Below are 12,028 nucleotides of genomic sequence, written 5' to 3'. Positions count from 1 at the left end.
GAGATCCTATAAAGTGGCTAAGAACAGTGGGAAATCAGAAGATTGGGAGGGATACAAAAGCAAACAGATGATAACAAAGAGTGTAATAAGAAAGGAGAGGATCAAATATGAAGGTAGGCTAGCCAGTAATATTAGAAATAATAGTAAAAGTTTCTTTCAGTACATAAGAAACAAACGACAGGCAAAAGTAGACATTGGGCCACTTCAAACTGATGCAGGAAGCCAAGTGATGGGAGATAAGGAAATAGCAGGAGAACTTAACAAGTACTTTGCGTCAGTCTTCACAGTGGAAGACATGAGTAATATCCCAAAAATTAAAGGGGCTGAGTTGAGTATGGTTGCCAATACGAAAGAGATAGTGCTAGAAAAGTTAAAAAGTCTTAAAATTGATAAATCTCCTGGCCCCGATGGGATACACCCTAGAGTTCTGAGAGAGGTGGCTGAGGAAATAGCAGAGGCATTGGTTGAGATCTTTCAAGAGTCACTGGAGTCAGGAAAGGTCCCGGATGATTGGAAGATGGCTGTTGTAACCCCCTTGTTCAAGAAAGGATCAAGGCAAAAGAGGAAAATTATAGGCCAATCAGCTTAACCTCGGTTGTTGGTAAAATTCTAGAATCCATCATTAAGGATGAGGTTTCTAAATTCTTGGAAGAGCAGAGTCTGATTAGAACAAGTCAACATGGATTTAGTAAAGGGAGGTCATGCCTGACAAACCTGTTGGAATTTTTTGAAGAGGTAACAAGTAGGTTAGACCAGGGAAACCCAGTGGATGTGGTCTATCTAGACTTTCAAAAGGCCTTTGATAAGGTGCCACACGGGAGGCTGCTGAGCAAGGTGAGGGCCCATGGTGTTCGAGGTGAGCTGCTGGGATGGATTGAGGATTGGCTGTCTAACAGAAGGCAGAGAGTTGGGATAAAAGGTTCTTTTTCAGAATGGCAGCCAGTGACGAGCGGTGTCCCGCAGGGTTCGGTGCTGGGGCCACAGCTGTTCGCATTATATATTAACGATTTGGATGAGGGAACCGGGGGCATTCTCGCGAAGTTTGCCGATGATACGAAGTTAGGTGGACAGGCAGGTAGTACTGAGGAAGTGGGGAGGCTGCAGAAGGATCTTGACAGGTTGGGAGAGTGGTCCAGGAAATGGCTGATGGAATTTAACGTGAGCAAGTGCGAGGTCTTGCACTTTGGCAAAAAGAATAAAAGCATAGACTACTTTCTAAATGGTGAGAAAATTAATAAAGCCAAAGCACAAAGGGATCTGGGAGTGCTAGTCCAGGATTCTCTAAAGGTAAACATGCAGGTTGAGTCCGTGATTAAGAAAGCGAATGCAATGTTGTCTCTTATCTCAAGAGGGTTGGAATATAAAAGCAGAGATGTACTACTAAGACTTTATAAAGCTCTGGTTAGGCCCCATTTGGAGTACTGTGTCCAGTTTTGGTCCCCACACCTCAGGAAGGACATACTGGCACTGGAACGTGTCCAGGGGAGATTCACACGGATGATCCCTGGAATGACAGGTCTAACATATGAGGAACGGCTGAGGATACTGGGATTGTATTCGTTGGAGTTTAGAAGATTAAGGGGAGACTTAATAGAGACGTACAAAATAATACATGGCTTGGAAAAGGTGGATGCTAGGAAATTGTTTCAGTTAAACGAGGAGACTAGGACCCGTGGACACAGCCTTAGAATTAGAGGGGGTCATTTCAGAACAGAAATGCGGAGGCATTTCTTCAGCCAGAGAGTGGTGGGCCTGTGGAATTCATTGCCACGGAGTGCAGTGGAAGCCGGGACGCTAAATGTCTTCAAGGCCGAGATTGATAGATTCTTGTTGTCTCGAGGAATTAAGGGCTACGGGGAGAACGCTGGTAAGTGGAGCTGAAATACGCATCAGCCATGATTGAATGGCGGAGTGGACTTGATGGGCCGAATGGCCTTACTTCCACTCCTATGTCTTATGGTCTTATGGTCTTATGGAATCATATTCTAATTTTTTTCTGTCTGAAAAGTAATCTGCGATTTCAAAATCTCAGAATAAAAAGTACCTGCTGCAAACTTCGTTGTCTTTCCTCGCTGGTTTTGAAGCTCTAACCTCTCGTTATACACTCACCTAAACGAGGTAATTTCCCTCTTATTTACCCTTACCAACCTCACATCCGCTGGAAAACCTCCACTAGGACACAACTCAGTCATTCCTGATTTATGTCGCGTGAATCTTCATCTATTCCACCATCTTATCAAATCCCTTCTTTTCTTTTATCGTGGCTATACCTCCCAGTAAATTCATTTCCATCGTCTCTAACGATTTTGTATCAAGGGAACTCTGACCATATCCTTCCGAACCAAATTGAACCCCCCAACCCCCGTGTATTTCATCAGTAAATCTCGCCCTGAGAAATGATGCTGGGTCTAATTCAACTCATGAAAACTTACCACTATGCTATGCAATCTCATTACTGGTACAGAAAAGATGAAGGCTATTTCACTTACAGCTGAATCTGTTGGCTGAAGCAACATTGGGTCAAATCGCAGTCACATAGGTTCTCATTTTTATTTCTTCTCAACGTGTGCTGAAGTAACACAGTGCAAAATAAATTAATATTGTAAAGAGGCGTGTCAAATCTGAGGTTATGAGAATAGGGCAGTTTTGATTAACATAGACCAGAGATTGTTCAAATTTCAGGCACATGAGATTGATAGAGAGCGATGTTGAGAGAAATAGACTGTCTTGTCAAATGCCGGTGTTATGAAGTTGTGGGTGTGACGTAATTTTAATGGTGCTGAAATGTCTGGATGTCAGAAGGAGTCCAGAACAAGGCAACAACATAACATTTGGTCAAAACAACTAAAAACTGTGTTACATGGATACAAAAATCAAATTTGAATTCGGCCAACCAGTTTAAATTATGCCCCAATCAAGTTGAAATTTGGTATAATTACAATGTTAAAACCAAAGAAACGATCCGACGTTTTGTGGGACAAATATCGGACATTTTAAATAATTAACCAGAGCTGCAAAGAACAGCAAAGAGATGCTAGTAAAGCTCCAAGAAGTGCCTACCTGGAGATATAGATTGCATAGAAAAAAAGCATCTGAAGAAAAAATCTACAGAGGAAGATACAAAGAGAAGATTCGACAACTAGCTGTTTTTTAAATTTAAACTTTTTTGTAAAAGTTATTGTGGTCGGAGTGAGGGAAGGTACTGTAGAGCAGAAGGTTTAGAGAAAAGAGTTGTAGGTTGATTATTCTCTGTTAATAAAAATCAATAAAGTTGTTATTTTTAACTTTAAGTAGTGATTTTTGGGTTGGTTCTTTGCCTCTGGAATTTTAACAGAATACACCACGGGGTGAATCCTTTCTGTTTTGTTGGTTTACATTAGCAGAGGGGGCTTACCCCATCACGTAACACCAGATTCTTTGGTGGCTTTGTTGTTTCGCTCATTTGTGCATTTTGCCTCAGTAACGATTTTGAAGTTGTCCCCTCTACACAAAAGATCCGTGGTTTTGCACCATTGTACAAAAGGTGCAGTGTGTCTAAGCGACAGGGCTCCCTCCAATAACAGTTGACGCTTATTTAATCTATCTATCCTGATATTGACCCATGGAAACAGCACTGCGCACTCTCCTCGAGTCTAGAAAATGATTCTTACTCAGATAATGTTACATCCGGCTCTCAAGGGGCTTTTCATTCCATCGCTTTCAATTCCTCACAGAATCCGTTTCAACAGAATTTGTCACTGAGTCATTTCTTTGTTTGTGTTCAAATCCGGTGAGCAGAGGGTCACAGTTGGAGCGGGCTGAGCACATAACTCAGAGGTCAGACCATACTCTGTGGACTGTAGTCTGCTTTTCATCATTTCACTAACAGCATATATCTATGCTCTGCAAATTTTCACGCCTGTTTTAAGAAGCAAGATAAACAGTTCCTGGTTCCTGCTTTTGTTATCACACAGACCAAGATTGTAAATGCTGGGAACATGCACTGGTCGTGACTGTTTGCTCTCCCATATCCGTTTTCTCCCCAACATGTGGTAAGATGATGGCCGGAATCGCTTTCTTCTGTTCCCTGTCACTCCGGGATGATGTGAGCTGTGAAATCTGTTCTCCGAGCTGGCGGTAAAGTGATAAAACTTATACACATCAGGTGCAACGTGCCTGAGCGACAGGACTCGCTGCAGTTCCATCCCATGCTGATTCAGGCAGCAGATTCCTCGCTGTGACTTCGAGAAGGACACAGACACAGATTACTGGGAGAGAATCTCTGTTTCCCTGCAGTTCTTCACATTTCTATCTGTCTCAGATGGCGTTATTTGCACAAGGTTCCCTAAAGAATATTAAGTCCTGTGCATGCGCGATCTCTCTTTTGTTCAGCTTTCCAGAATTTTCATAACTCCCACTACCTCTAACCCCCTCCTGCGCTCCACAACCCCTTGTTTGATAGTGGTCTGAAAAGCGCGTTCATGTTTCTCTCCTATAACACTAATTGCCAATTGAAGATGAGTTCGTCCAGCTGCCAATGATGGGAGCCCGCTCGCAAAAGAAGTGGCTGGAACAGCCTCCGGGGAAGCGGAAGTCAGAATGACAAGGAGTGGTTATTAAAACTCAGTGCGGCCTTCCCTCCGAAACAACAGAAAAATCCTATTTTTTAATCAAGGAAACTCACCTGATTTATGTATCATGCTTCTGTTGCGGTTCTGGCTTGTTTGTCTTGGGTGTGATATCGCCTCCGGTGGGTGATGTACGTGTGAGAAGTCACACTTGAGCACTGGAGTTTTGCATTTGGTTGTATTTTTGACTCAGAATGTATAATTTTGATGAGCTCGAGTTCAGAACAAGGTACCGAAGCTTGGAGGTCGTTACAAGACTGAGAAATGAATCCCCTAACTTCAAATTATGCTGATCCTGTTAATGTGAACTCTGCCGAGTGCACATCCTGTGCGGAGTAACCTGAAAGCCTTAATCTGTCCAAAATTTTGTTTTACTTATGCTGTGATCTACATGTCCTTGATTAGTATGATCTGCCTTTACCAATTGCAAACAAAATTTTTCACTGTACTGAGGTTCATGTGACAATCAACCAATCAAATAAAGCCATTCAATCGACCGACATAGACATTTCCTTACAGTTTGGGGGCGGCATAACCTCACTTTGCACTCTGACATATTTTGTGATTCTGAGTGAAATCACAGTTAAACCAACAGAATATGGCAAGTTAGTCACAGGTTATATTGACACAGCCGGGACACATCTGCGCCACAGTGTGTCACATAATAATAGTGAAGATCTTTTGAAATCATTCTCTGAGGTACATACTGCACGCCAGACGAAAAGCTGAAGACTGTGTGAAACTGCTATGGTCAGCGCTAACAGAGCGGCCCAGCGGGAGCGTATTGGGCTCATAACCATGAAATTAATGGATTGAAAACATCCTCTACTCGTTGACAATTCCAAGTTTCAGTTTGTGTACTGCCCCCTCCAGTGTTTCTCTATAATAGATCTCCATTCTACGCATTGCGTGCTGTTTCACTTTCCGCTTCCTTTCATTCAATGTATCTGAAGTCAACATTTCATACTGAGACACACGGGAAATTTACACAAATGAGGAAACACACTTGTGAAGTTCTGGAAGCTCTTTTCCTGTTCTCTGCCGGTGTGCTCTGATCTGATTCGCAAAATCTCTTGCCAGAGCTGGGAATAAACTGATGAACGTGAGATACATCAGTTTTCGAGTGTTCTATGTGCATGACGCCCTGCAGTTATTCCCGTTTCACACAGCAGTGTTCTTACTGTGAAATGAAAAGCTGTGAATTACATTTGGATCCATTTGTTGGAGACAGAATTGCGATACAGGCACAGCTCCGCATTATTAGGGTATACATCACCAAATATGAATAACCACAGGGATACACAAGCGTCAGAGAGTCGCTATGGACACGATGGGCTGAACAGCTTCTGCTGATGCATGAGTGACGCCACACGTTGATGCTGTCCCTCTTCCTGTCTCTGGGACAGGGTGGCTGATGGTGAAATAAAGTCACATTGTTAACCCTATCTTCTGTGTTAAACTGTCTGCAGCCCCGCAGCGCAGGGACGTGGGGATGGCTCTCAGTGAGTGAGGGTTTCACTCGGATTGTCTTTATCTGGGAAAGTTGGGGCTCAGATGTTAACTGCTGTCCGATTGCAGCAAAGAAGCCGATGTTACTGTTCCGAAAACCTTTCTGCAGGATTGTTGTGTGAAGACGGATTTTGAACAGCAAACAGGCTGCACAAAAATGCCCTCACATGAATTTACCTGAGGGTAGAGAGTCCGGATTACATTTATGTTTTACCCACCAGCTCAAAATCTTTATCACTTCTCAGATAAATGATATTTGCAGGAAGTTCCCAATCAAACTTGCTGATTCACAGCACTTGATGGAACTGGCTGTGCCGATGAGAGTGAACTGTAGAGTGTATCCACACTTGCCTCTCCTCACACTGCTTGCCGGTGGAGGGAAATAGCTGAATACTCTGCCGATGGAGACAACTAAGTCCAAGCGGAAGGGATAAACAGCACTGCCCTGTGAACAAGGAGACAAAATGACAAGGCGATATTCTTAAAACACTTTGATGCTTAGAAATCTGAGAACAAATTGGGATGTGGTTGGACCTGACCGAATCTCAGCTGGTTTGGTTTTGGCAATGTAAGAGTGTCTAGGGCATGATCTTCGCTTAGCAGCTTGTGTTAATACTGGCACGGGAGAATGTCTTTCTTCAAGTCGCCATCGAGCCTCGAGTCTTTGATTTCACTTTTGCCTGGTCGTCCTATCAACTGATTGATAAATAGATGTAAATCATTTAGTTGCACCCTTTCAAATTCCTTTTGAGTTTTGGGGTCAGAAGTGTCATTGTAGTGGGTATGGCACAGTACCACATGTGGTACAAGGGAAACAAGTGTTAGAGGATGTTCACCCACAGAATCCCACTCTGAATAAATCCACCATCTGGATATTCGCATAGTGCTGGGTGTGAAACTTTAGGAAGTGGGAATGTGAAATGATTGAAAACAGCACTGGATAGGTTGTTGATAATGGTGTGGTATATGAGGAATGTCAACAATAAAGGTCATTTGGAAAGTTGGAACAGGTCTCCTTGGAGAGCAGAAGGCCAAACGCTGGCCTTGTTAAACCTTTCCAAGACATGAGTGGGTTAGACAGACGAAAAAAGGAAGGGAGAATGATCCCGACGCCTGAAAGAATCGAGAACGATTCGGCAGAGGTTTAAAGACATTAGTAAAAGAAGAAAAATGTACATGAGGAGAAACGTTTTCACATAGGGAATGGTTAGCGTCTGACATTGACAAAGACGCAGTTTCAATCGAGTTGTTGAAAAACTAATTCAATGTTCATGTTGGAACTAAAAATGTGTAGAGTTATAGGGGGAAGGCAAGAGAATGATACGAAAAGAGAAGCATATTTATCTTTGTAGAGAGCCAGCACAGCTAATGTGTTTTGTTACATGTTTGTGATTCTGACTGGATTCTCCCAACAGGATGTAGGGAGTTAAAGATCTGTGATATTGGCAAAGCCGGAACACATGACACAGCAGAATGTTATCCAGCACATACATGTCACAGGGAGGATGGTGCTGTCTGAAAATCCTGCAGGATGTCTTGCGGATCAGACACAGCAAATTTCACTATTCGAACCGAATCAGCCCTATGAAGGGAAGCCAAGGAGCCGGAGGCGCCTGCTTCAGAACTCAATTACTAAAGAAGCTGAGGCTCGAGACCCGGCATTGCAATTTCTGTGGCTGCGGCGTGTTCAAATAAAGAGCAAAACCGGGAGTTTGCTTTGTGGAGACAGGGGCCAGTGTCCATCTTGTCATGATCATGTTCGCCTTCCACACGGTAAATCGCGGGCTCAAGCTGCTTTACGTTCCAGGCAAGGTGAGGTTCTAACAAATTGGTTATGATTCCTGGAGAGTTAACTGTGGTGTGGGAGAGTAGAGATTTTCTCAAAGTGTCTGTGCGGTCATGGTAGTGCTCGCCTCCCGCACGGAAAAGCGCAAGCAGCTGTACTGATGCTTTATCTTCCAGGCAAGTTACGTTTTTACTGGAACAGAAAGGAAATTGTTATTTCATCGCTATTGTGAAACAGAGTCCTGCTGTCGTTATTTGGTTTTCTGGAGAGTGCGAACATAATTCAAACGAATTTCGATGTCAAATGTTCTTAAATTTCTCCCATTTCATTCATTTCCGTCCTGAAGACATCGGAAGGGAAAGATAATTTAATCGAAACTGTGATTGGTGAAATTCACTTTTTTTGGCCCATTCATATTATGATCATTGTTTCGCTTTTTAAGCACGTTCTGGGAAGTGGTGGTGCATGAAGGCTCCAGAATGTTTGAATTAGTAGCTTGAGACTGCCCTGTTGTTAGTTGTGAGATTAGTTTATGGCCTATCCCCCGGACTGTTTCACATTTAGCATTCATGCTTCACTGTGTCTGAAAATGCATTAGGTATGCCAGTTTTCTTTGTGTTCCTTGTTAAATGCTTTCTGTTTTGCGATTCGCTCAATACATTACGAGTTAACAGGGTTTCATTTCTGAGGTAACTTCCAGCAGCAAAAATACTCAACTGAGGATCTGGGAATATTTCACGGAGATAGGTCAGTCGGGACAAAAGTAAGGAAGTCTTTCGTTTCTGCAGTGTTTCACAATACTAACGTTCCCGTGAGCAGTCGAACAGACTAAATGATTGTGCCACAGACTGCGACGGCAAGCTCCACGAAAAAAGTAATCCTTTAGAGCCGGTGTAAGCAACACAACGTTTTTGGGGTACACCGCGTAGAAACAGATACTTCGGTGTATCTCGTCCATGCTCACCATATCGCCTAAATTAAACAAGTCCCATTAAACAACGAGCTATTGGAAACAGAAAGGTGAAAGGTAGAATGGCTTCAACTTTCAGTGCTGGATGCTACTGAGCCTCAGCAGGGACGGCTGCGGCTTGTTTCTGTAGGGTAGTGGTCATCACGTTCGCCAAACGCGCGAAAGGTCCCAATCTCTGGCAGAAGCTGCTTTGTTCTTCAACTGCAGCCTTTTACATGGACAAGAACGGAGTTTTCTTGCTTGCTTTCCCATCTGCAAACCTGCCTTCGAATTTGCTTGAAAAAATCTGCTCTCATAGTGAAATGTAATGCAACTCCATTTAATTCCTATGCAAAGCATTGTAAAGTTTTTCTCCAACCTGGTTCTGATCATATGCCATTCTGTTTGAGAGTGTAGTTATCGCGTTCTGATCCTTCCACGAAAAGCAGTACCGCATTAACATTCCTTTCTCGGTTCAAACACAGGGAAGAAGCTGATGCCCTGGTGTAACAGCGCAACACGAATTCCTGAACTTGTCTGACTGTCAAATGTATCCCAAAAGTCGTCTCTGAAACATCTCATTTGGAAGCTGTCTGTCGTTATTCAACGTCAGAATGTTGGCACCAGAGGTCCTGAATCATGTTTTGGAGCAGTTCGCACGTTAGTGGCTCATTCTATCAGCAACATAAATGAAAGAAATTACACTCTCAGAGGAACCTCTGGACCTGTGCTTTCATAACGTCGCTAGTATTAAGGTGCGCCGCCCCGAGATCTAAGTCATGTTGGAACTGAAACGGAGGAATCGAAAGAGAGGCTACAGAATGACATCGCATCCATTTGGTTTTCTTTAAATCACTGACGAGCAGGAAAATGTAAACGGGGATGGCGAGTGGGGAAGTGAGGCAGTTGCAGCTCTGGTGAAATTCCATCTTTGTGATTCACTCAGCAACCAGAGACGTGAAGGTGACTCAGGCGTGAGAGCTCTTCACATCGAGAACAAAAAGCACTCAAGGGCAGTTAGCACCTCTTCCGGGGCGGGGGGGGGGGGGGGTGGGGGGGTCGTGGGTGAGCTAATTACCTTTTGACTTCTGTTACTATGTTCAGAAACTGCCTTTTAGATTGATGTGAACATTGATGCATTTCTAATAAGCACCGTGAAATTTAACAAAATTTATTGAGTCGCTTCTTGTCGAATCTGTTGTTATGCAGGAGCACTATTAGAAGTGCAAGAAAATCAGGGGCACGTCTCTCTGGTATTGTGGCCAAGCAGTCTAAGGCGCTGGATTTAGCCTCTTGTCTCGACAGTTCGAATCTCGCCGCTGCCATTTCTGCTGATCGATTCCAACGACGCAGCTTATTAAAATGCTGTTTCGACTCCTGCTGCATTTCTGTTCAAAATCGAAGAAAAATGTGTGTGCTTCCAGGGCAATTAGCTGTGGTGTGGGAAAGTGCCGAATTGTCCGGTTTCTGTGCTGTCATGATCGTGTTCGCCTCCCGCGCGGAAAATCGCAAACAGCTCTGCTGTCCCAGGCAAGTTGAGCGTTTCGTGGAACCGAATGGAGACTGTTATTTCATTGCTGTTGTGAAACAAAGTCCTGCGGTGACTCGATTCGTCGTTATTTTGTTTTCTGGCCAATGGGAAAATCGTTCGAATGAATTGCGATGTCATATGTTATTGAATTTCTCCCATTTTCTTCATTTCCGTCCTGGAGACATCGGAAGGGAAAAGTAATCTAATCTAGACTGTGATTGGTGAAATTCACTTTTTATGGCCCATTCTTATTGTGTTCTTTCTTTCTCTCTTTTCAGCATTGTCTGGGAAGTGGTGGCTCCAGTATGTTTGAAAGTGCAGTTTGGATATGCTCTGTTGTTAGTTGTGAGATTACTTTATGACTCATGCCCCCGGACTGTCTCACATTTAGCATTCATGCTCGCTGTGTCTGAAAATGCATTTGGTTTGCCAGTTTTGTTTGTGTTCCGTGTTAAATGCTTTCTGTTTTGCGATTCTCTCAATACATTACGAATTAACAGGGTTTCTGAGGTAACTTCCAGCTGCAAAAGTCCTCAACTGAGAATCTGGGAAAATTTCCCTGAGTATGGTCAGTCGGTGCAAAAGTAAGGAAGTCGTTCGTTTCTGCAGTGTTTCACAATACTACCTTTCCCGTGAGCAGTCGAACAGACTAAATGATTGTGCCACAGACTGCGATGGCAAGCTCCGCTAAAAAGTAATCCTTTACAGCCGGTGTAAGCAACACAATGTTATTGGGTACACCGCGTGGAAACAGATACTTCGGAGTATCTCGTCCATGCTCACCACATAGCCATAATTAATCAAAATCCCATTTCCAAAATTTTGCCCCTATTCCTCTAAACCCTTCGTATCTCGACACTCATCCGGTTACCTTTGCAAATTTCTGAGTATACTCGCCTACTCCACTCCCTCTGGTAGCTCATTCCATACACGCACAACCTTCTGTGTGGCAAATGTGCCTCAGGTCCTTTGTCAATTTCAGCCCACTCACCTTACACCTATGATCTCGAGTTTTCAACTCGCCCCAATTTGAGTAAAACATGTAAATACTCAGTTTTATCCCTTCCATAAGATCATGTCGCAGCCGTTGAGCTGAAGGAAAGTTGTCCCAGTGTATTCTACCTCACCCTTTGGCCCAAACATCCTTGTCTATATTTTGTCATCAATTTCACATTTTTTTGTTTACTTTTTCGAATATCAATTACGGTGGACCACAACGAGCTCTTGGAAGCAGAAAGGTGAAGTGCAGAATGGCTGCACATTTCAGTGCTAGACGCCACTCAGCTGCAGCACCACTGCTCGGGGATTGTTTCTGAAGTGTAGTGGTGATCGCGCTGGCCTTATACATGAACAGTCGCCACTTTGAATCTTGGCCAAAACTATCTTGTTCTCCATGTGCAGCCTTTTACATGGACGAGAACAGAAATTTCTTCCTTGCTTTCCCATCTGCAAACCTGACTTCGAATTTGGTCCAGCCTTCTCCCCCATTGTCTTCACAGCCTGCCTTCTGCCTAACACATTCTCTCCCCTCGCCTTCTCTCCGCCCTCTCCACCCTTGCCTTCTCTCCCCCTCGTCTTCTCTCCCCTCACCTTCTACCCCCTCGCCTTCTCCCACACCTTCTCGCCCGCTCCTTCTCTCCCCGTCT

The sequence above is a fragment of the Chiloscyllium plagiosum genome, unplaced genomic scaffold (assembly GCF_037043375.1).
Source record: "Chiloscyllium plagiosum isolate Xiang-an unplaced genomic scaffold, Cpla_swu_hap1 HiC_scaffold_37, whole genome shotgun sequence".
Classification (NCBI taxonomy): Eukaryota; Metazoa; Chordata; class Chondrichthyes; order Orectolobiformes; family Hemiscylliidae; genus Chiloscyllium; species Chiloscyllium plagiosum.
The sequence above is the reverse complement of the archived record's forward strand: the minus strand, read 5'-3'. Positions refer to the sequence as shown.